At 39.2% G+C, this 26,456-nt stretch overlaps 1 pseudogene; it reads left to right on the top strand.

Annotated features, from left to right (window-relative positions):
* Positions 1 to 14,870: 14,870 nt before the first annotated feature.
* On the top strand, positions 14,871 to 15,571 carry LOC150040222 (SWI/SNF-related matrix-associated actin-dependent regulator of chromatin subfamily A member 2 pseudogene; annotated as a pseudogene).
* Positions 15,572 to 26,456: the final 10,885 nt, after the last annotated feature.

Here is a 26,456-nt window from a genome sequence, read left to right as displayed (position 1 = left end):
AACCAAGAATGCTGTACCCAGCTAAGCACTCATTCACATTTGAGGGAAAAAGGAAAACCTTCTCAAGCAAGAAAATTGAAAAAGAAAAGTAAATTTTCAAAGGTATTCAACACATTGAAAATCAACAAAAACATAAATTGACAGAGAAATGGTACTGAAGTATTATAGCAACAATTGAAAAACACAATCCCTTATGAAATAGATAAAATAGCAGATACCAATAAACACCTTTTTACTCAAACTGTCAATATTAAGTGACTTAACACTTCAATAAATGATATAGACTGAATAATTAAATAAAAATTTCAAAGATCTATCATTCTGCTGTCTTCAAAAGACACATACAAATCCACCACCACCTCCCACTCTCTTTCCCATTTCAAGTAATCAAATGTATATACAATATACCAGGTAACATAGGTGTATTCACAATATGTGATTAACCAAAGGGAAACAGAAGAGAAGATAAATAATATAGTACATTATAAACAGCAATTACTAAAAATAAAACTCTTGCTTCACATATCCTACAGATATTATCACGTAGTCTCTCCCTATATAACCATATGAATCTAGGTTTTACGCAATTGTAATCCTCGGCTAGGAGATTCCTAGATGTGTATTAATTGTTTCTAATGAGGGAAACCATTGGTGCTATCTATGATCCTTTGGGTCTGGCTGACTTCACTTTATAGTCTTTTCACTTTGAACCAATCACTTTGAACCAATCTCACCAGGAAAGATTCAGTTTGGATAACTTCTTACTGAATTTGATGATAAACATTTCAGGTAAACTGTATTAAATCATTACCTTTTTCCCTGCACATTTCCCTAATATTTGTGCATACCTTCCTAAAATGTGTCTTGGAATCACCACCATGGAAAATAATAAGCAAATAAATTAGGATTTCATGAATCTTTAAGTAAAATATGAATAAGAGAAGCTCACATTATGGTTAAATACAGACAGTTTCACCTGCATATGTATATACATCAGTGTGTCTTTCCCTTGTGGTATTGTCAATGAGAAAGGGTATGGAGTGGTTTATGCAGTAGTGTAGGTAAGAATTGAAGAGTTCAAATTGATTATTCAAAATATTCTCCAAACATCAAGCTATTGCATGGAAATATGTTCCAGGAGTTGTCCTGTGTAAGTTATTTTCGTAGTGTTAATTATATTTACTATAATGACAATATATCAAACCATACAAAATAAGTGAAATGACAGAATCAAATAAAGTGATGTTTCTTTCAAAGTATTTTGGTAAAATATAAGTAATTGGGAATCTTGAGATGTACATATGGGTATTGATACTAGTGTTGCCTGCTTTCAAATTTCTACATGTATATGTTTCCTGTATACATTCCCACACAGAGAGTTCTCAGAAAATGTGTTCTTTGTCCCACAATAATAAGGACAAAAGTAATGAGGATTTCAATATCTCCCCTTACTGAATTTTGCATTTTTGGTATTACTGAAGCATGGAGGTACTTCTGTAACAATATTCATAATTGCAAATATATATTTTGAAACACTTCTAACAAAGGAAGAATGCGGATGACAACAAGTGTCCTAGATAGGGAGAAGATCTTCACTTCTCTTACAATAGACAAATATCTTAGCTAAAATATAACTGCAGCTTAAGAAATTAAATCGATCAGGGAAATTAAAAAAAACTCTGAAAGAAGCAACCATCCCATTAAAAGTTGTGCTAAAATCTTCCCTAAAGAGGAAGTAAAAATGCCCTATAAACACATGAAGAAATGCTCAATATCACTTGCCAGAAAATGAATACACATTATAAAACAACTTCGAAATTTCGACTCATCCTAGTTACAATGGGCACTATCAAGTAATTCATTTAACAACCACTGCTGGTTTGGATGAGGTCAGAAGGGATGGCTACTGAACTGTTGGTGGGGATGAAATTAATTAACCACTCTGGAGAGTAGTAAGAATTTTCCTCAGAGGACTAGACCTAGAGCTCCTCTCTGACCAGGCAGTCCCAATCCTGGCCATTTACCCAAATCTCCAGAAACTATTTCAGTCAGCTTCCTTTGTAAAACAGGCTGTCTTTTTTTCCATCCTATTTTTTGTCCCCCTTATCAAACAATAAATATCCACAGGTCTGTGTGTCTCCAGTTTTATTCCATTCATCCTCAGGCCTACTCTCATTATATTTCTATCATGTTCTGATTACTACAGCTCTATCATAGAGTCTGTAGTTTGGTTTTGATATTCCTTCAGAGCTGTTCTTTTTCCCAGGTTTGTTTTGCTATAAGGGTACTTTTAGTACTCCATATGAATTTTGGATCACATATATTTAATGAGCTCTATATCCCTGTGATGAATCCTATTTGATTATATTATATAATTTTTCTGGTAAAGTTTTGAAGATGATTGGCCAGTATTTTGTTTAGAAGATTTGAATTAATATTCATCAAAGAAATGGAATTATAGTTTTCTTTTTTGATGAATTGGAGGATGTGGGTTATGGTGACTTCAAGGAATGAGTATAATAAGTAGCCTTCACTTTCAGTTTCATTGAAGTGATTGAGCACAAATTATCCTCTGAAGTGAATCCATCAGGTCCTGGGCTCTTCAGGGATGAGAAGTCTCTTATTTCCATTCCTATTTCATTAATCTAAATAGGTCTGGTTACATAGTTTAGATCTTCTTAGTTCCGTTTCGTTATGTCAGTTTTGGCTAGAACATAAAACACATTTATGAACATGAGAAAGGATCCCTGGATTCCTAGTTTTTCCAGAACCTTTATCAAAATGGGGTTTTGGATTTTATTAAATTCTTTTACTAAATTGATTGAGACAGTCATGTCCTTACTCCTGTTGATGTGATAAATTAGATTGACATCTGTATGTTGTACCAGCATTGTATCACAGTGATTATCTTGTTGGATAGTAGTGAATAAATTTTTGATGAGTTGTTGAAGATGATTGGCCAGTTTTTTGTTGAGAAGTTTTGCGACAAATCAGAACAACTCTGAGGTTCCACCTCCCTCCAGTTAGAATGACCATGATGAAGAAATCCAATAACAACAGATGCTGTCAGGGATGTGACCAGGAGAAATCACTACTACCTGTTGGCAGGAGTATAAACTCATTCAAGCACTATAGAAAGCAGTATGGCAGTTTCTCAAAAGACTAAACATAGAGTGCCCCATACCCAGCAATTCCACGAGTTGGCATTTACCCAGTGATCCAAATCAAGTACATACTAAATCCACTAGCACAACAATGTTCATTGCAGCACTATTTGCCATAGAAAAGATATGGAACCAGCCTAGATGCCCCTCAGTTGATGAGTGAATCAACAAGATGTGCTACTTACATACAATGAAATTCTTTGCTGCTGCCGGAAAAATGACATAGCCCCATTTGTAAAGAAATGGAAAGACTTGGAAAAATCATATTAAATTAGTAAGCCAGGCTTAAAGGAACATAGGCTCAATGTTTTCCCTCATTTGTTATAATTAGTATAAACCTTGGGCTCTCCTAGCAGAGATTTACAGTAGAACAAAAATGAGATACATAAGGCTAAATGAGGCTAAATGAAAGGAAATCCAGGACATGGAAACAAGAGCCATATAATGGGCGATTGTTGTTGTTAATGTACTATGTTATTCGACATCTCCTTTTTTTGTCCCTTGGTTATCTCACAATGTTACAAAATCTTACCTTCTTATCTTGTATATCGTATATATGTTTACTTGTTTATTTGAAATAGGATAGAGAAGGGGAAAAACAAGATGAGGGGAGGGGATGTGTGGGGAGAAATAGGGACAATGAGAAGGGGTATCAGTGTTTGTTCAGTAGTGTACCTCTATCTGGCAAATAAAATATAACCCTTCTATTAATTACAAAAAAAGAGACGTTTGTCACCAATGTTCAACAAAGAAATAGGTCTGTACTTCTCTTTCTGACTGTTTTTGAAATTAGGGTTATGCTGGTTTCCTAGAAAGAGTTTCTTAAAGCCTTTCCTTTTTAAAAATTTTTCCATATATTTTTTACCAATGACAAAATATAAAAATTATAATTTGATTACATACCATGTACATATAATCATTTAAATTTTTACTATTAAAGAACTTATCTACATTGATTTTTACATCATATTACAAATGACGTATTTAACAAACAATGATTCAAGAAGGGAATCTCAATATACAATCACTGGCATTTAGATTTTAGAACATAATTAAAATTAGGCTGGAGGTTTGTATGGCGTAGATGCATATTAATCTATGTAATAAAACATTATATCTACATAGTCATACATTTTTATTTCTAAGTAGTTGTGTTTACATTTCCAGTACCATGTCCATAGCACTGGGCATGCAAATATTGAGTCCTTGCTCTTGTACTGCTTGGATTTAATATCCACATATTAAGTATACCATTAGCGTTTTGTTCCTTTGGTCTTGACCTGCCTCACTCAACATGACTCACTCTAGATTCATCCACTTCCTTGCAAATGCAATTATTTTATCTTGTCTATTGGCTATGTAGAATCCCATTGTGTGTGTGTGTGTGTGTGTGTGTGTGTGTGTGTGTGTGTGTGTGTGTATATATCTCATTTTCTGAATCCATAAATCTGCAGAAGGTCATCTGGAGTGTTTCCATCACCTAGCTATTGTGAATATTGCAGAAATTACCATAGCTGAGCAGGAGTCCTTATCATATTTTGAGTTATGATGATCAGGATAGATGCCCCAGCGTGATATGGCGGGAACGTCAATATTCAGTTCTTTTAGAAATCTCCATACTGCTTTCCAGAGTGGGTGAACTAGCTTCAATCCCATCAGCAGTGCAGAAAAGTTCCTTTTTCTCCACAACCCTGGCAGTCTTTGTCAATATCTGAGTTCAAAATCTTAGCCATTCTTGTTGGGGTAAGGTGGTATGTGAGAGTTGTTTTCCTTTGCATTTCTTTCATGACCATGAATGAAGAGCACTTTCTCAAATGCTTTTCTGCCATTTTAACCTCTTTTTCGATAAGAATCTCTTTAGTTCCATTCTTTAGTTCCATTGCCCATTTACTGATTGGCTTCTTGGCTTTGGGGGGATTAGTTTCTTGAGTTCCTTGTAGATACTGGATATTAAGCATTTGTCAGATGTATTATTGGTGAATATCTTTTCCCAGTTGGTTGGCTGTCCTTCTATTTTGTGGCTATGCTTTTATCTATGCACAAACGTTTCATTTTTAGGTAGTCACATTTCTTGAGTCTCTCTCCAATCTCTTGTGAGTCTGGGATTTTGTTCAGGAACTTTTGCCTGTGCATATGAGTTCCAGTGTCTCACCAACTCTATCTTGTAGTAGTTTCATGGTTTCTGTCTAAAATTGAGGTCTTTGATCCATTTTGAGTTAATGCTTGTGCAGTAGTCTAGGGGTTTTAATATTTTGCTGGTTTTCTGGAACACTCATAGTTAAAACCCATCTTTCAATACTCTATTAGAGAAAGGTAATAAGTTATGGAGTAATCAAATATAATTAACCTTCATTATTTTCCAACACACACTTACATTTCAATCACACCCAATGATTTATCTGTCCCATCAAGGGAATTAAATTTTCTAGCAAAATATGTTTTAAAGTACAGCAAAGAAAGTACAGAGCACCTTCATTTACATGAGATTTCTGAAACAGAAACTAGTTTGTGACCAGATTTTATAAATGCTACTCACGTCAGTAAAAAATTATTTTCATAAAATTAGGAGAGAATCTTCTGTACACAGTGTGGCCCAAGATGTCTTCTAATGTATGCTAAATGGATTCTGCTTGAGAAACAATATAAATGACTGAAAAGACATTTCTGCATCTATAAGGAAATGCAAAGACTTGGGAAAACTCATATTAAATAATCCAGGCCCAAAGAAACAAAGGCTAATTGTTTTCTTTATTTCCAAGAATTAGTACAACCTTAGCAGTCTCCTAGCAGAGGATTACAATAGTGCAAAACCAAGATACATAGGTCATTTTGGGATGACGGTAAATGAAAGGGTCTCCAAGTTAATGAAACAAGAGCTTTATATGAAGTGATTGTTGTTCCTCATGAACTATGTTATTTCTTTTCTCCTGATGCTCTTTGTTAATCTCATATTTTTATTCTTTCTGACTTTCTTACATATTATGTTCTATAAAGTTGTATTTGTTTATGTGAAATAAAGGGAAGGTGTCAGGTGAGGGAAATGGGGAAAAAACATTGGAAGGGGTATTAAAGTGTGAGAAGTAATACACTCACTATATGGCAAAAGTGAATGTAACCACTCTATACATATCTCGATAATAAAAACTAAACTAAAAAAATTAATTTGTTGTATTTACACAGTTTCATTTTAAGATTTCTTCATTTATCATTACTCATGTGTTTGTAGCAGCTTCTTTTAGCTATTGCTTTAAAATGGAGTTTAAAGTCTCTTTTATCTGATATGAATATGGAACCTGAGCCTGTTCATTGGCTTATTAGCTTGATAAACTTTATTCCAACCTCTCACTTTCAAAAAATTTTAGTTTTGTTGGGTAAGACATGTCCCTTGAAGACAGGAGAATGATGAATCTTGCTTTTTGATACAACTAGACAGTATATGCCTTTTAATTGGAGGCTTGAGTTCATTGATAGAGTTAGGGTTGAAAAATATTTACTAGTTCCTGCCATTTTTAAAAGCTTTCATTATGGCCTATGGCTTGACAGTTCTTGTGGTACTTAGCTAGCTTGAGTTTTTGTTGCCATTCCTTTGTCAGTATCACATTTGTGTAGATGTTCAATATGTAGATCATCTTTTAGGATTTTCTGTAATGCTGGTTTGGTTGCTACGTAATGTTGCCACTTTTCCTTGGAATAGAAGGTTTTAATTGTTCCCTCAGTTACAAATGAAAGCTGAGCTGGGTATAGTATTCTTGGTTCATAGTTACTTGTCTTAAGGGCATGAAATTTATCCTTTCAGTCTCTTCTTGCTTGCATGGTCTCTGTTGAGAAATTTGTGGTTATTCTGATAGGTTTTACTTTGTAGGTGATTGTCTCTTCTCCCTGGCTGCTTTTAAGATCCTTTCTTTGGTCTCTATTGATCATGTAGGTATTATAAAGTGGGTGGTGGATTATCTTATTGGGGTCAGGTCTGTTTGAGGTCCTAAAAGCTTCTTGTGTCTGGATGGGCCTGCCCTTCTGGATATTTGGGAAGTTCTCTGAGATAATTCTCTTAAGTATATTTCCAATCCCATTGATCTCTTTCTGCAGGCCTACTTCAATATCAATTAGCCTTAAATTAGGCTTCCTAACTGTATCATGATCCTCCTGAAGCATTCTCTCATATTTCCTAGATTTCATTTGACTCATATTCTGTTCTTTCTCAATAAGAAGTACATTATCTTCAAGCCCAGAAATTCTCTCTTCTACATTCTGATCTGCTATCAAAACTTTCCACTTTATTTTTCATCTCCCTCCTTCTAATTGCGCATTTTTGATGTCTTTCATCTCCTGTTTTAGAACATGTATTGACTTCATTAGCTCCTTGATTTCCATTTGATTGGTTAGCTCAACCCAGATATTAAAAAGCAGGTGACTGTATCAATAAAAATATCATTTGTGAAGGAAGATGGCACCGAGACAATAGGGATGCTGCCTAGCTTTCTCTCACAAAAAGAGAGAACCAGGGAGTCCCACGACCCAACTACCTTAAGAAATCCAGAACAACAAACTCAAAAAGCAATGGAGAAGGACTCAAACCAGAAAAGAAATCCAGATAAAGCTTACATCCGACTTTCTCAAAGAATTCAGAACGCGAGGACCCCTCCCCCACCTCCCTAGGCCGGCTCCAAGCCGCGAAAAGCAGCAGCCGGCGCCGGCTCCAAGCCACAAAAAGCAGCGGCGGGTGCTGGCACCAAGCCAGGAAAAGCGGTGGCAGTGGAGGGCGCCATGCTGGGAGCCCAACTGCTGCAGAAACCAGCACATGGCGGAAGCAGTCGAACCCAGACGCAGAACCAGAACAGCAAGCAGTGGAACCCAGATGCAGAACACAGGGGGCGGCACAGACCCAAGGGGAGTGAAAGACTCCCCACCACCATGGAGCACCCGCAGACGGATGTAGACGTGTGAGTAATACAGCACATCCCCAAACACATCGGGAAAGCAGAGCGGTGTCAAGCAATAGAAATTAACTCAGACCCCTCCGCCCCACCCGAGAAAGACTGGTGAGACAGGGGGGCAAGGAATTTAGAATCCTGTCCCTTCCCTCAACAGCCCCCTCCCTCAGGCCATTGACTGGAGATTGACAGGCAGGCTACCCAAGACCCAACACCCCACCAAGGGAGGCGGGGCTGTCCCAACTCCCACCCGCCCAACGGGCTCAAACACCAGCCCTCTGACTGCAGACTGACAAGCGGGCAGACCCAGAGATTTGGCACACCACCAGGGGAGGGACAGCTGTCACAGCTCACCAACGCCCACCAGGTTCCTCTCCCAGGCCACTGGATCTGCAGAGTGGAGGGCGCTGGGACACTGCTTTACAACAGTGGGTAGGGGGAGTGGGAAAATAGGAGCCAGCATCTACCCCCCGTAATTCTTGAGCGGGGCATCCTCCAGCTGGGAATCCTGAGCAAGACAGCACCAAGGGGCCCCACAGTCACAGACTCTGACAAAGCAGTAGAAACACAGCAGAGATCTGAAGGGCTGACCAGCAGTCAAGCTCCCCTTCTGAGAACCAAAAAAGCGCAGCTCCGCCCTTGGAGCCCATATCCTCAGCTGGGCCCTGCCCCTGGGAACAGAGGGGCCTCCTGCTGGTCCTACTGAGAGCTCCTGAAACTCTCAATCCCCAGACACTTGGCTTGGGGCCGCCCCGGGAAGCAGCACAGGAAAACGTCTGCCAACCGTAGTCAGACGGAAGCTCACAGATCCATCCCATGGTCCACTGGGAGGCCATTGGTTGGACTAAGAGCTAGTCATGCAGCAACATGTAAGTTTTATTCTAATACTTTCCAAAATTTGTACTCAAATACGCTACCTACTTACCAACTTAGGTCAGTTATCCTTACGCTATACCTTTTCATCATTACTACAATATTCTTATACTCCTATGTTAATCCTCTTGTACCTCCCCCTGACCTCTCTCAGTCTATCTCTGGACCTCTGTTCGTCTTTAACCCTTATATTGCATGGATCTACACTTGATGGCTGTTGAGGAATACTGTATATCAAGGTGTTTAATTATTCTCTAGATTGGATTGAGAGGCTTATTGTTTTGTGTATAAATCACTTATCACTGGATGTATTAGACTGGTCGGTAACTGCACAAAAAGAAAGAGTGATAACATCAATCTAAACTTGTGAATATCTAGTGTCTGCCAGCGACAGAGGTCTAGGTTGGTTATATCTGAAAAACTATAATCATGTTTAGTATTAATCTTGCTCCCACTTTCAAATGGGCAGAACAAGAACCTCAAGAAAAATGTCAAATCAAGAAACAACATCCCCCACCCAATGTAAACAGACAATGGAGCAGTAAAACCAAGAGGAGAGTCTTCCAAGTGCTACACAAATGCAATTGGTAAACAACATTAATGAAAAATGTGAAAATATAAACAAAGAGATAAGGGAGGAAGACATAGCTAAACAAGAGGAAACCATAAACAAGGTGATAAGTGAAAACGAAGAAGCCATAAAGGAAGGCATAATAAAGTTTTTCAAAGAAAGATGGATGAATTCATAGAATCCACAAATAAAAAAGTGACCGAACTCAAGCAAATGTCCAAAGAAAATAAAGCTACTGAGCTAACCACTCAAATGGAAATCAAGGAGCTAAAGAAATCCATACATGATCTAAAAGAAGAGATGCAAGGCATCAAAAATGAGCAATTAGAAGCAAGGGAGATGAAAAATAAAGTAGATAGCTTTGATAGCAGGTTAGACAATGCAGAGGAGAGAATTTCCGGGACTGAAGATAATTTAGTTATTATAGAGAAAGAACAGAAAATGAGTCAATCCAAATCTAGGAAAAATGAGAGAGTGCTTAGGAGGTCCAAGAAACAATAAGGCTAATTGGTATTGAGGAGGGCCTGGAGAAAGAGATCAATGGTATTGGAAATATATTTCAGGGAATCATCTCAAAGAATTTCCCAAATATCCAGAAGGGCAAGAGCATCCAGATACAAGAAGCTTTTAGAACCCCAAACAGACCCGACCAGAAAAGAACATCCCTCCGCCACATGGTAATCCGAACTGGATCCATAGAAACCAAAGAAAAGATCCTAAAGGCAGCCAGGGAAAAGGGATCAGTAACCTATAAAGGAAAACCAATAAGAATAACCCCAGATTTCTCAGCAGAGACCATGCAAGCAAGAAGTGACCGGAAGCCCTTAAGTCAAATAACTACCAACCAAGAATACTGTCCCCAGCTAAGCTCTCATTCATAACTGAAGGAACAATAAAAACATTCCATTTCAGGGAAAAGCTGCAACAATATGTCTCAATAAAACCAACACTACAGAGAATTCTCAAAGATGTTCTATACATAGAAAACCAAAAAAATGCAATATAGGGAAAGAAATGGCACCTAAACAGCATACCATCCAAGGACCACAAGAACTGTCAAGACACAGGTCCTAATAAAAGCTTTTAAAAATGGTAGGAACTAATAAATATCTCTCAATCCTAACTCTCAATATCAATGGACTTAACTTTCCAATTAAACAGCATAGGCTGTCTAGTTGGATCAAAAAGCAAGAGCCATCGTTCTGCTGTCTTCAAGACACACATCTTACCCAAAAAAACAATTATCTTTTGAAACTGAAAGGTTAGAATAAACTCAATCAAGCTAACAGCCCCCATAAACAGGCTGGAGTTGCCATCCTCATATCAGATAAAATAGACTTCAAACCAAAATTAGTAAGAAAAGACAAGAAGGTTGCTACATACTACTAAAGGGACCTTTCCTCCATGAAGATATAACAATCCTAAATATTTACACTCCCAATCCCGGAGTTCCGAACTTCATCAATAAACTTTACTTACACTGAAACCATACATAGATCGAAACACAGTGATTGTCGGTGAGTTTAATACACCTCTCTCACCTATCAACAGATCAAAAAGGCAAAAACTCAACAGAGAAACCTTAGAACTGAACAACTATATAGACCAACTAGATCTAACAGACATCTGCAGAATACTCCATCCAACAACAGCACAATATATGTTTTTCTCAGCAGCACAGGGAACATTTTCCAAAATAGATCACATCTTAGACCATAAAACAAACCTGGACAGACTCAGAAACACTGAAATTATCCATGCAAACTCTCAGACCACAAAGGAATCAAATTGGAACTGAACACACATCTCCACCAATGAAAACCCTGTAACACATGGAGACTGAACAACACATTGTTGAATCACCAATGGGTCATCGAAGAGATCAGGACAGAAATCCAACAGTTTATGAAATTTAACAGTAAGGAGCATACAAAATACCAACTCCTTTGGGACACAGCAAAGGCAGTACTCAGAGGAAAATTTATAGCGCTGAGTGTCTAGAACAACAAGTTGGAAAAATTGCAAACCAACGAGTTAATGTCTTACCTTAAACTCCTGGAAAAAGAACAACAAACCAACTTTAATCCCAGTAGAAGAAAGCAAATTATTAAAATCAAAGCAGAATTAAATGATTTGGAATCCAAAAAAACTATAGAAGGAATCAACAAAACAAGGAGTAGTTCTTTGAAAGAATTAACAAAATTGACAAGCCTTTTGCAAATCTTACCAAAAAAGAAGAGAGCATATCGAAATAAACAAAATCGCAGTTGAAAATGGTAATATCATGACCGAAATTACCAAGATCTAGAATATCATGAAGGAATACTTCTCAAACCTTTACGCCAACAAATTTGAGAATCTAGAAGAAATGGATGAATTCCTAGACAATATTAACATACCCACACTGAACCAAGAAGAGCTAACCCAACTCAACAGGCCTATTTCAAGCTCTGAAATAGAAATGGCAATTAGAAAACTTCCACCTAAAAAGAGCCAAGGGCCAGATGGGTTCCCAGCTGAATTCTATAAAGTCTTCAAAGCAGAGCTCACACAAATGCTCCTCAATATCTTCAAAGAAATTGAAAATGGAGGTTCTTTACCAAACTCATTCTATGAAGCCATTATAACCCTCAACCCCAAACCAGACAGATATTCATCAAAGAAAGAGAACTATAGACTTATTTCTTTGATGAACATCGATGCAAAACTTCTCAACAAAATACTGGCCAACCGTCTACAACAACTCATCAAAAAATTATACACTATGATCAAACTGGATTCATCACAGGGAGGCAAAGCTGGTTCAACATACGCAAATCAATTAATATAATTCAACACATCAACAGGAGCAAGGACAAAAATCACATGATTGTCTCAATAGATGCGGAAAAGGCATTTGACAAGATCCAACACCCCTTTATGTTAAAAGCACTGGAGAAACTAGGAATCCATGGAACATTACTCAATGTAATAAAGGCTGTGTATGAGAAACCCACTGCAAGTATTACACTTAATGGTGAAAATGTAAAGCCATTCCCTCTAAAATCAGGAATGAGACAAATATGCCCACTCTCTCCACTCCTCTTTCACATAGTACTGGAATTCTTAGCCAGTGCAATAAGGCAAGAAGCAAGCATAAAGGGGATCCAAGTAGGGAAAGAGGAAATAAAACTATCCCTCTTTGCAGATGACGTAATTCTGTATTTAAAGAATCCGATAGACTCTACTCCCAAGCTCCTTGAGCTGATTCAAAGCTTTGGAAGAGTAGCAGGCTATAAAATCAACCCTCAAAAATCAACTGCCTTGGGACCGGGAGTTTGGCCTAGTGGTTAAAGTGCTTGCCTAGCATGCATGAAGACCCGGGTTCGATTCCTCGGTACCACATACATAGAAAAAAGCTGGAAGTGGTGCTGAGGCTCAAGTGGTAGAGCTCTAGCCTTGAGAAAGTCCAAGGACAGTGCTCAGACCCTGAGCTCAAGCCCAGGACTGGCAAAAAAAAATCAACTGCCTTCCTTACGCCAACAGTGAGAGGAACGAGGCAATAACCAGGAAAGAAACTCCTTTCACAATAGCCTCAAAGAAAATAAAGTACCTAGGAATTAGCTTAACTAAGAATGTAAAGGACCTTTTTGACAAAAACTTTAAAACCCTAAAAAATGAAATTAAGGCAGAACTAAGGAAATGGAAAAACCTGTCATTCTCCTGGATTGGAAGAATCAACTCTGTGAAAATGACAATCTTGCCAAGGGCTATCTAAAAAGTCAACGCAATACCCATCAATATCCCAATGTCATTCTTTAAAGAAATAAAAGTGGCAATCCGAAATTTCATATGGAATAATAAAAGACCCCGTATAGCAAAAACACTTCTTAGCAGAAAGAACAGCGCTGGAGGAATCTCAATTTCAAACTTTACACTCTATTACAGAGCTACAATTCTGAAAACAGCTTGGTAGTGGCACAAGAATAGGCCTGAAGACCAATAGAATAGAACTGAGGACCCAGATTTTAAACCACAGACCTATGGCCACCTAATCTTTGACAAGGGAGCCAAAAAAATAGAATGGAAGAAAGACAGCCTCTTCAATAAGTTGTGCTGGCAGAACTGGTTAAGCACCTGCAGAAAAATAAGTTGGATCCTTCTTTGTCACCTTGCACCAGAATTAACTTCAAATGGATCAAAGACCTGGAGGTAAAAGCTGACACACTGAAAACTTTTCAGGAAGGAATAGGAGATACAGTAGGCCTCCTTGGCACAGGTCAAAAGTTTCTTAATGTACTATGTTGTCTCTCATCTCCTTTGCTGTTCCTTGGGTATCTCATATTGTTACAGTATCTCACTTTGTTATCTGATATATTGAATTTATTTGTATTTGGTTATTTGAAATTTGACAGGGAAGGGGGAAAACCAAGACGGTTGAGGGGGTGGAGGGGAGTGTAGTGGGTACCAAGACATGTGAAAGGGTATCAATATATGTGAATTAATGCACCTTCTATCTGGAAAATATCATGTAACCCTTTTATTAATTACAATAAAAAAATTTAAAAAATATCATTTGTAACCAATCTGTGCCCAGTGCTGTCTCTATGTTTCTCAGAATGATCACAATGACAGAAGGAAAGTGGGTATGTGGGGAAGAAAGTAAAGAATCATAACATAAAAAAGTGGATATAAAATGCCAAAAAAATAAAAACATAAAAATGCAAATGAAAATGGTAGAACAAAAGATTTGAAAAAAATGGGGTATTATTCAGTTTGTTTTTTGTTTGGGACGATGGGATAGGAAAGTTGTTTCTCTACTAAATTTGGGATCCAAACACTTCAAAAAGCCCTTTATACAAGACCGAGCTCTCTGCTTAGGTCAACAGAACTAGGTCTGGGTGCTTAGACTTTGGGTGGTTAATAGCATGGAGAAGAAGATCTTTGAAGCTGCTAAATACACACTGAACATAGATCTGATAGTTGTCCAGGCAGGCATGTTTGACTAGAACTCTTCAAGATAGGAGTGGAGGACATTCCTGGAGGCTACATTGAAGCATGAAGATATTAATGAGGAAGAAGATGAAGTTCAGTTGATGAGACTCTGAACCAAATGATTTCTCTAATGAGAGGAAGAATTTTACCTTTTTATGGGCATGGACATGGACCAGCAGAAAGAATATGCTCAGAATCCAAAGCAGAAGTTGCACCTTATAGAGGAAGATGAGCTGCCCTCCTGGATCATTGAGGATGACGCTGCAGTAGAAAGGCTCAAGTGTGAAGGAGAGGAGAATATATTTGTCAGGGGACTATAGCAATGCCCACACAGAGAAGCAGTAGGTCAGGGCCATCGAAGACAACACTTTGGAAGAAATGGAAGAGCAATTATGGCTTAAGACATGTAAAAAGGGAAAGAAATGCAGATAAAGATCCTGTGAAGGAAGATGGAAAAAAACTAAGAAGAGTGGAGGCTGCCCTCCAGCTGAGAAACTCTCAAAAGTCCACCCAAACTGATAAAACAGATGACAGCTACCATTGATACAGTGATACTACAAAGACAATTCAGGGCAACAACTCAGTGAAGTCTTCATTCAGTTACCTTCCAGGAAAGAGTTACCAGAATACTATGAATTCATTAGAAAGCCAGTGGATATCAAAAAAATCAAGGAAAGGATTTGTAACCATAAGTAACAGAGCCTGGGTGACCTGGAGAAAAATGTTATGCTTCTTTGTTACAATGCACACACGTTCAACTTAGAGGGATCCCAGATCTACAAAGATTCCATCCTCTTACAGTCAGTGTTTAAGAGTGCCCAACAGAAATGAAAGCAATGAGGAAAAGGAAGAAGAAGAACAGGAGTCCGATTCAGAGGCAAAATCTGTTAAGGTGAAAATTAAGCTTAATAAAAAAAGATGAGAAAGTTTGGGACAAAGGAAAAGGCAAGTAAAGGCCAAATTGAGGGAAATTCAAACCCGTGGTAAGTGACTTCGACAGTGACAAAGAGCAGGAAGAAAGTGAACAGTCAAAAGCAAGTGGGACTCATGATGAGTGATCATCTGGACCTTTTTTTCCACCTTAAAACTGAACAATTCCTGTTCCCTCATTTCTTCCCAGTGAGTTCACTTTTCTTTGGAGCACTGCATTGTTTCTATGTCCTCATTCACATTTAGGATAGTGCCAGAAAACATATGATATCATGGTGTAAAAAAAATACACACTCAAATATTTGTAACATATTGTGACCAAATGGGACTTAAAGATTCAAAGATTAAAACCAAAAAAGCTTTTCATATAAAAAATATATGGGTGGAAAGTATATTTCTATGGGTGGGTCTAATTTGGTAACTGTTAGATTGTACCTGGTTTTATCACTTTTTTTGTGTGTTCTGTAGTATTGATAACCAAGAGAAGCCATTAGAAGCCACTGGTTATTTAATTTTCATCAGGCAAGGTTTTTCAAGATTTTTATTTGTTCAGTATTTTTTACACTGTGATACATGTTGAGCGTATTGGAAGGATACGTTCATTTGTTGGTCGAAGGGACGGCTTTTGCCCCTCCTCGACCGTTTGAATTTATAGCCTCGGTTTGTCACCGAAGCCGCGTGACCGGTCTGTCTGTTTTGTTTCTTGTATGCCTGTTTTGTTATCTGTTTTACTCAGAATCCAAAATGGGACAGTCTGTGACTGCTGCCATGCATGCCATCAAAATTTGGGGTACCTAAAGGTCTCTGCTTCTGTCTTGTTTTGTGAGGTGTTTTTTTTGTTGTCTGGTTTTGTTTTCAAAATTGGTACCAGTCTTAAATATGGATCCTTGCAATTTTTGTGTGTGTATTTCTGGGCAGTTATAACAAGCCCTGGAAAAATAAATCACTGCTAAGTTGCCATGTAAAAAGTTTTGTTTTAAACCTGGTTCTCATCTGCAAGAGTAAAATTGGCAAAGCTCTCTTGACACAAACTTCCAGAAAAATGAACGGCCGATATTAATTTTGCGTGCTTTAAGATCTTTGAGTATGAATGTGTGAATGAGTGAGTGAACATGTTCAAGGTTAAATTGTCAGCATGCTGTATAAAACAATGGATAAATTTATGCTTGAAACAAAAAGGCAATTGGGTAAATCTAAGTCTAAACTTCAAGAAAATTATTAGGTTAAAATGTTTTACAATGTCTCAAAGGGTTATTGCATTGTTTTAAAGAGAAACTGGTAAAAAGTATTTTTCTAAAGTAGAAAAAGTATTTTTTAAAATGAAATTTGCATTAAAAATTTGATATTGAAATGCATAGAGCTGTTTACATTGTAAACATTGTATCCTGTTTAGCCCAGAGGTATTAGGGAATTTGGAATCTATTTCCTTAAGTTAAAATTTGGAGATAAATATTAGGAATTAAAATGTAAATTTATTTATTAATGTCAGAGACTTTACCTATCTTTCAAAACTGTCTAGGTAATTGAATGCTAAGAGAAAGGATGGGAAAACTTAGGATAGTCCTGTGTGACCATCTTTGGGGGTGAGAGGTGAACTGGCAAAGGTGCAGCTCTGGGTAAATAAGCTGGAATGAAGGCTGTTCACTTAACCTGGTCAGGTGGACTGAGATCCACATCTTCGCTCTTTTTCTTTGCAGACTGACACTGAAAATCTGATGGTAAAATCTGGGTAATATGATTAGCATTTTAAAAGGAATGAATGTTTAAAAGTTTATCTCTGTAAGATTTGGGTTCATGTTACTGGGTTGCAATTGGACGTATTTTAGAAAAAGAAGGAAACTAAGTCCAGATTTAGACTTTTGGTGCACTGATGATGTTTACAGTTCTTGCATTGAGGAAAAACTTATTTGAGTTTAAACTGTTGCTGGAGTTTTAGGCAGTAACCTAAACTGCAGAAAAAAAAATGCCTCTCCAAAAAGGAAACCTGGAAACAAAGGGAGTGCCTTGAGCCCTAGGGGGCCTGAAGGCAAAGGGCTTTCTTTGAGCCCAAGGAAAACCTGAAGAAAAGAGAGTTCCTTGGGCCCTTAAAGATTTTTCAAATGCAAATAAAGGTTAAAGTGTTAATTGTTTAAGCAAATATCAGTAAAAGTTTTAAAGAACATTGGAAATGGGTTTCTGAACAAAGTTTGAAATTGAAGTTGTCCTAAATGTTTGTTTCAAGAAAAAAAGAAAACAAGAAAAATCAGGACTACCAAAATGGTTGCTTAATTGCTATTTCAGCTTATTCTTGTAAGTTACTCTATAGCAATCTGCAGCAGGCCCATGGAGAAGGACAGCAGGTCCTCATTCAGATGTAAATTTGGCCCTCACCAAGTTCCAGGTAAGATCATGCTTAGAGACTATTTCTGAGTTGACCACCTTGTTGCTTCTAATTGGAGTAAAGTGGCCTTTGTAGGACTCATTGATCTGAAAGCCACAGTTTTGAGCCAGCCCAGGCAAAGCAAAGTCCCTGTGAGACTGTGGTGTCCAATCTGTCAGAGTGCTATTGAGAGTTGCTTTGGAGCTTGAAGTGGCAGAGTGCTAGCTCTGAGCTGAAAAGCTGGGGGACAGCACTCAAGCACCAGGCCCGGGACTCACAGTGGCAGAGTGCCAGCCTTGAGCTGCAGAGCTGAGGAGCGGCACTCAGGCCCTGTGTTTGGGACTTAAAAGTGGCAGGGTGCTAGCCTTGAGCTGGAGAGCTGAGAGACAGCACCCAGACCCTGAGTTCAAGTCCAGCAACCAACAAAGTGAAATGCCAATGGGACATTTATTCCTGTGTGGAGAGACACTACTGGGACAATGAAGCATCCAAATGCAGTAGGCCACAGCTTGGATGGCAGAAATGGTGTCAGATCCTAGAGTCACTTGTGCTTGACCGTTCAAAATTAATCAGAGCCGGGAGGTCATAGAATAGTTTGTAAGCATGCCTTACTAATGCCCATGCCTTTCATACTTGGGCACGAACTTGTCAATCATCTGTGATAGAGGATAGTTTAAAGTCCTAACTGAATGAAGTTTGATTTGACACCAGCCACAAATTCAGGGTGGATCTGAGGCTTGTGTCCCTATTATCTGTTTAGATCTGGCAACTGAAGCATAGTTAGAGTCGCAGGGATTAAGTTCCCCAGACAATCAGGAAAATGCCTTTGCAAATGGGTGCTAAGTAAGCTACACTGTTGCAGCCAAAGAAAGTTTGTGCAGTTGTTAAATGCTTTACATGACCTCCAATTTGGAGTAGAATATCACTCCTGATATGTAATCTTGGCAACCTCTTGGTAAAATAGGCTAAGTTTTTAGGGTCCCTGGCCAGGTATAGAGACAACGCCCCTGAGTCAGCCTGAAGAAGTTATAGAAGACAGATCATCACCCATCAATCCTCTTTAGATAAAGGGACCAAAATGTTGTTTCTTAAAAATTAAGACAGCATAAGTTAGAGGCATGGAGAAAAATAGTAACAAATGTGCAAGAGTGGAGACTGCACTTGTGGGGAGTGGCTACAGTTTCGAGTCTTCTGTGCCTGTCTAGAGAATCCTAGCCTTGTTTAATCTGGTTACTAAATGTTGTCACCCTGGTATTACTTTGGATTCTCAACCCTATACTGTCTTAAAAACCAATGGGTGCCAGCCTGCAAAAATAAGTGTGCTCGGGTAAAGCAACTAGGAAAGCATTGGGAGAATTCACCAGAGTCAGGCCTTAGGTTAAGCTTCTTTAGAAATTTTGCAGCCGACCCAGCAGGAGGTGTGACATTCCATTGGAGCTGCTGTGCTGCCGGATTCCACCACCACCACACAGTTGTTTCCTGAGAGGACTGGAACTAAACTCTTGGTGATGGGACATTCTATCTGTGCTAAGTTCAAAGTCCTCTAGATTTTTGCAGCCATTATGGTGACTGGATGACTGAAGGGAATTTTCTATCCAGTGCTGAACAGTCTAGACATGGGAGGTGCTAAATGTGAATGAGGGCTATAGTCAGGTAAAGGAGAGAAGAAAAAATGTTTAGTAAATAAAACCTTTGGAAAGAATTGAGAAAACAGAAGAATAGTCTATGGACAAGGGGGGATCTGGAAAGCATTGTCTTAGGTTTGCTCTACAAAAAGGGAAAAAGACAAATCCTAGAAAGTTCCTGTATATAGTACATGGTATGAGCATGTCTTGAGAATGGAGCTTACAAGTAAAATTGGCATGTAATTGAGTCAACTATAATACAAACCAGGTTAGGATTGCTATACTGATGTGGAACCATTCTTTGTGCCCATCTGAGGAATTGCTGTGCTTGGATGTATATTTCCTAGTTGTGAGGGCTTTCTTGGGTGCAGAACTAGGAGGGCATGCTCTATGCCCCTCCAAACCAGAGAATGCTGTCTACCCGAATCTGATAACAATTGTTGTCCCCCAATCATGTGTTATCTCAGCTGGCACTGTTAACCATGATTCAATCCAGTCCTTCCAGGCCTTATGGAGACCCACAAAAATTGCCATCATGCACTGTCCCAATCATCAAAAAGGGATTAACGTGGTGACCAGAGAAAATATTTGGCCGATTGAGGAGCCAAGATGATCTGTCTCTGTCCCTACCCCCCATATGTTCAGATCAGGTGACTGGGTGCTCATCTGGAGAGACAATCCTAAGACTCTGAAACCATGGTGGAAAGGGCCCCACATGGGGTTGCCGACAGAGTCACCACCTGGGTCCATTGCTCGCAAGCCAGACAAGCAGATCCCTTTGACCTGAAAGAAGATTATCGTGGAGATAACTGGAAGGCCAGCAGTAATGGTAATCCACATCTCCCCTGAAACCTTGCAGGAGAACTTCGGAATCCCTGGGATAGGACTCGTGCTCACCGCTCTACAAGAATCATTAACCTCCCTATCAGAAGTAGTGTTACAAAACAGGCGTGGGCTAGACTTACTGTTCATGAAAGAGGGAGGATTATGTGCAGCCCTAAAAGAAGAATGCTGTTTTTATGCTGACCATTCGGGGGTAGTAAAGGAATCCATGAATAGACTGCAGGAGTGCCTTAGAGAAAGGCAGATAGAGAAAGAAGCCCAACAAGGATGGTTCGAAAGCTGGTTCAACAGATTGCCCTGGCTTACTACCTTGTTGTCATCCATCACAGGCCCACTCATCATCCTGTTATTAATTCTGACTTTTGGCCCTTGCATCCTAAACAAGCTAGTACAATTCGTTAAGGATCGTCTGTCTGTTGTTCAGGCTATGGTCTTAACTCAGCACTACCAACTACTTAGACAAGTGGAGCCTTGGACTGACTCACTTGGGGAGCAGGACAAATGGATATAAGATTCTATCCATGGTAAAGAAAGAGGGGGGGAATGAAAGACCCCAAGTCAGAATCATAGGACTGCCATTCTAAGTTTTAGCTCATGCTTATAACCAGGTGTTTTGCTAACTAAGGAATTGGAGCCTGCGGGCCATAAAACTACTCCTTGACAATTGAATGAGAACTTCCCGTCAGTTCCCCCAGCTTGGGAAGCTCCCTAATCCTTATCTTATCTCATTCAACCACCTGATGGGTGTAAACCTGAGATTTAGCCTATTCCCGTATTTTGATTGTTACTTAGCTTACTTTTGTATTCTTTGGCTATTACCAAGTTCCAGGTAAGATCATGCTTGGAAACTATTTCTATGTTGACCAGGAGGTCATAGAATAGGTTGTAAGCATGTCTTGCTAATGCCCGTGCCTTTCATAACTGGGCAAAAACTTGTGTAAAGCCTAAACCTACCCTTTTCCCTTAGTAGTAAAAATGGATTGCAGCAAGAGCCCCTCACCCTCCAAAGCAAGAGCTCACATCTTGCTGAATACCAAGGATTGTTTCCTCATACCAGGGGCCAGAGATGTGCAACTTAGCACGAACACTATCTAAATGGTGATTGGTCAAATTGTATGGTTTGTTCTAAAATTATTGGCTGCCTGCGTGCAGACCTTGTTGTAATGCTTTAAACTTATTGGCTAAAGAAGCGTGGGTTCTGCTGTAACGGAGTGTGTGGACCTATACAAAACCAGCCCCAGGACAGTTCGGGGCTCTCAGCCACTGACCCGAACCTTGCGGATCTCGAGGTCATGTGTACCTGGGAGCCCGAGCATGCCCGAATAAACCCTCTTGCCTATTGCATCCAGTGGTCCGTGTGTGCGTCCTTGGGTGCAGGTCTCCGCGGCTCTTTCAATGTAAGCAACTTTAATTCGTGATAAATGTACAGTAGTTAGATTTCATATGCATATATACATTTTTCCACTTTACTCTCTATGACTTGAAAAACAAATGCTTTTTTAATTTTATAGGATTTATGTCTACTATAAATATTGCTAATTTGTTTTTTCTTTTTACTCTTAGTTTTAAAAGTTTTGTTAAAAACACTATTGACTGTTACAATCCTTAGAGTGTATTGAGTAGCTTCCTTTGTCCACTTAACCCCTGAGTTTGCATTCCCAAGGTGTATTGTCTCCTCCCTAAAGTGTACTTAATCTTTGCTTTCTTTGCACAGTCTTTGGTTGCAAGTCATTAGTCTGAGGCAAATAAAATTCCAGTAATTTTGAAAAAAAAAGTCTTTTTCTGCAATTTGACTTTGCAGTTTTTCTTATCAGTTTGCTTGATTGCACAGAAAAAAATAAAGGGAGGTTCAGATGCAAGCAGCTTTGTTTACCAGGAGAGCAGCCCAGGGGAGTAACTTTAACTAGCGCTGGGGGCAGATGTTCAGCTAAGCTGCCTCTGAGAAAACCTTTGCCCCTTTGAATGATAGTGCTGCTGGAACCACTTCTAAGGCTCCAGTTGGTTTGGCAGGGTCGTTGCCAACAGTCAAGATGGTGCTGCCATTGGCTCATGGGGAAGGGATTCCTTCCCAATGCCATTTTATGAGCAGAAGTGGAACTATCTCAATGGAGTTATTCACAAATTGCTGGGTTTTCTGGTCCCATGAAGCTGACAGTTCCTCTCCATGGCCTGGTGATGGCTCTAGGCTTGCCCAGGCTCTTTCTGCAGCAGGCAGGTATGTGCTGCCTAAGAAGCACTTTCTACACACGTGCTGAAGGATGGCTTTGTCTCCACAGCAGCTCCGAGCAGCTGGCACTGCTCCACACTGCCTTCTTATGTCAGTTTCCTTCCTTTCTGCTCTCCAACTAAAATATCTGTGGTGCTAAAGTTGACTTAGGATTGATCATTCAGTATGAACTTTCCCCTACCATGCTAGAAGTGATAACTTGGCGAGAGCTCAGAAAGACTCACACTGAACTGCCGCGATCTTCTGCCAATTGAAGATAGCTTCTTAAATTTTGAGGCCAGCAGGAAACTCACCCTCTCTTATAAAGACCAGTACACATAGTAAATTATAATTTATTTTTGTTGGGGGAAGGTAACCTTGAACATGGGCAGTTGACTTGGATAAAAATGAAATTTTCTCTAGATTTTGAGACAGGAGAATCAAGTTCAAGTTCAGAGCAGAAAGATTTTCTCTGAGAATCAATTCCAAATTGTTCTGCTAAAAGCATAAAATAACCAGCTTTATCCTTAGAGTTATCGATTATTATTGGACCTCAAGTATGAATGAATCCCACACATGCACTGATTCACAAAATGGATCATCGAAGAAGGAGGGGAAACCAAATGCTTGGTGGGAATGTCGGTGAGAGGGATTTTTACTACATTGTTGGTGGGAGTGTGATTGTGTTTAACCACTCTGGAAAGCAGTATGGTGATTCATCAAAGACTAAGACTAGAGCTCCCCTATGACCCAATAATCATTCTCCTTTGTATTTTCACAGATGTCCATAATAAAGCACATAGTAAAGCCAGTAGCAGAACAATGTTCATTAGTGGAGTTGTACCATAACTAAGATATGATACCAATCCAGTTGCCCCTCAGTAGATGAATGGATCAAGAAGATGTGGTTCTCACACACAATGAAATTCTATGCTGCCATCAGAATGGCATTGCCTCATTCCCTAGGGAATGTAAATACTTGGGGAAAAAAACATAATAAATGAAATTATTAAGTCAGACCCAAAGTAGTGTAAGCTCCATCACTTCTCTCATTTGTAATAATTAGTATACATGTAGGATTAGTACACATCTACAAGTATCACAGAGCTCAAAATTTGTTTGCTTACGATCATAAGACTAAACTAATTGAACTTTAAGATATGGAAACAAGATGTTTACCTTTGTAATTGTTGTTCCTTATATATTATGTGAAGTTACTTCTTTTCTTTGTTTTCACTTATAGTTGATCTCATATGGTTTCTGCATCTGACTATTATGCTGGTATAATATATATGTTTATTGTGAAATTGTAATAGGAAAGTAAAGGGGGAAAAAGATAATTGGTAGCATGCAAGTTTAGAGAAATGGGGCCAAAAACATGTGAAGAATTGTCAAGGTTAGAGAAGTAATGTATCCATTTCCTGATAATTGTAATTGTAATCTCTCTATTAACCTGACAATAAAATAAAATTATTAATCACATTTATCAAATAATCCAATTTCTTGGAAAAATATTCCATTATTTACAGCAACCTAAGAGTCTTTAAAGTTTTACACATGGTATTTCAAGTATAACTTTATTTTCTGCATCCACACAAGTAAGAATTTGTTTTGAATATGTTTACATTAATATACAACTCACCTACTGACCTATAATTGGGGGCCTCACTCTAACCTTCCTGGGCCTATAGTTGTGTGGTCTCACTCTAACCTTCCTGAGGCTTTAGCTGAGGGCAATGAGAAAGCAGATCGACTAGTATCCTCCTTCCTTGAAGTCCCATTGGAATAGGAATGATCTTTACATTCCCATTTCCACAATTCTGCCCCTTCCCTTCATACCCTGTTTCCTGATTAACTAAAACAGACATGCAAACACCTGGTTCATTTCTGCTTTTCTTGTAGCCCACTTTTGCCCCTAGTCCCCTTCAGCCACAAGGAATAAATTCCTGAGGGTTGAAATCTAATGCTCTATGGCAAATAGATGTTACCCATGTTAATGAATTTGCAAACTTAAATATGCACATGTCTGTGTGGATACCTTTTCCTCCTTTATGTTTGCAGGAGTTCAGTCCAAAGAAAACACTCATATGGTAATAGCCTCCTTAACATGGCAATGGGTGTTCCCTATACTTTGAAGACTGACAATGGACCAGCCTATTTCAGTTCTGCCTTTGCTGCCTTTTGCACAGATTGACATATCAAGCATGTCACTGGTATCACCTTTAACCCAGAGGTGCAGAGTACTGTTGAACAAGCTCACCTGATGATTAAAAACAAATAAAAAAGAGAAATATAGGTATCCAAGTCATGAGGCCTCAAGATAAGCTCATTGATGCTTTATTTACATTGAACTTTGAAATTTTTGATTCTGCAAGATTTTCCCCTGCTTATAAGCATTGGGGCACCATGCTACCACTCAACCCCTCTGCCCCTTGTCTGATGGCAGGACCTCAACACTAATACCTGGCAGGAGCTGGGCCCTCTGTTAACAATGGGGCAAAGGTTTGCTTGTGTTTTTCCAGATGAAGCAGAAAAGCATATCTGGAATCCCAGCAGATATATATGTATCCATAGAGCCCAGGGAAATGGAACCAGTGAAAGAAATGTTGCAGACGATGAGCCTGATGGAGATGATGCCTGAAGCCCACAATGAGGACAGCCCTAAATTGGATGGGAAAAAACACGGAGGATTATCCCAGCCATGGCATTGACAGCTAGGATGCCAAGAAAAAAAAACCATCAGATTACCTGGGGTCCTATAGGCCCAAAACATGTCTCCCAAAGGACCAAATACCGGGCCTAATACCCTGTTTTTACTCATGTGTGCCAGTATAACTGCTAACTCTCAAGTTTCAGTAGCAGGCAATCTACAAGTTCCTGCAAACACAAAATGGCTTCTCAGCAACACTGAAGCTGTCCACAGTCAGCTGGCCTGAGTTTTGCCTCAAACTTTGTAACCTCACCAATACAGCTTAGGAAATCAACCTCTTCAGAAAAACTACCCTGGATGACTGCTCTGCAGGATATGGATGTCACAGACGCTGCCTCTACACTCTCCTCAAAGCTACCTCATCCTATGTTTATTCTGGCATGGGAACCAGAAGAAACAGGAACTGTGGAGGCCTAGAGTAATACACCGATATTAAATTTGAGCCCCAAGCTTGGGATCATGATATGACTATGAACAATACAATCAAAGGAACTGCAACCCTATTGTAATCTCTCAAACCATGTTGGGAGGACATGAGGAATGTGCCTTTAACAGAGTATCATAATTCTCATTTTCCCCAATCTGATCTACACCCACCTAGCCCTATATAGTTAAATGATAGAAAGATCTATTACTCAATTGGAGAACTTCCTCAATTCCATTGCAAGGGTTACCCTTTAAAGTTGGAGGGGCCTTTATCTTCTACAACAGGGAGGACTTTGCACAGTCCTATCAGAACAATGCTGCTTTTACTCAGGAATTATTAGAAATAGCATGACCCAATTAAGAAGGCAAACCAAGGAGAGAGTTAAAAAGACAGCGAAATGTCTCCTGGTGTCAGGCATGGCTTAATTAGTCCTCTTAGGTCCACCATGCTCATTTCCACAGCAGCAAGATCCATGTTTGCTTTCGCTAAGTTGGTTGAGTTTATTCAAGTTTGCCTGGATGCCATCCAGCTAATATTTTTGTACTCCATTTATGCCCAATCCTACAATCCTTTATGAGTGTCCATATTTTTTTTAAAAAAGGGGGAACTGTGGGTCCTCCTAGCTGGTGGCATAGAAGCCCAGATAGCTATCTCTCCTTCTACGAATCTGTGCCAAAAGGCACATGCACTCCTGGGCACACCCAGTGACATAAACAGTCCAGAACCAGAGGGCCTTTGCTGCTTCTGCCTCCAGCAGGAGCTCCTGAAAACCCCCAGTAAGTAGGGGGTGTCTCAGAACACCATTGGCTGATCAGAAAGGTCCCTATTTCCTCCATGAGATGG

Source organism: Megascapheus bottae, chromosome Y, assembly GCF_031878675.1.
Source record: "Megascapheus bottae isolate mThoBot1 chromosome Y, mThoBot2.hap1, whole genome shotgun sequence".
Lineage (NCBI taxonomy): Eukaryota > Metazoa > Chordata > Mammalia > Rodentia > Geomyidae > Megascapheus > Megascapheus bottae.
Note: the sequence above shows the minus strand (reverse complement) of the source record. Positions and strands in the feature narration are given on the sequence as shown.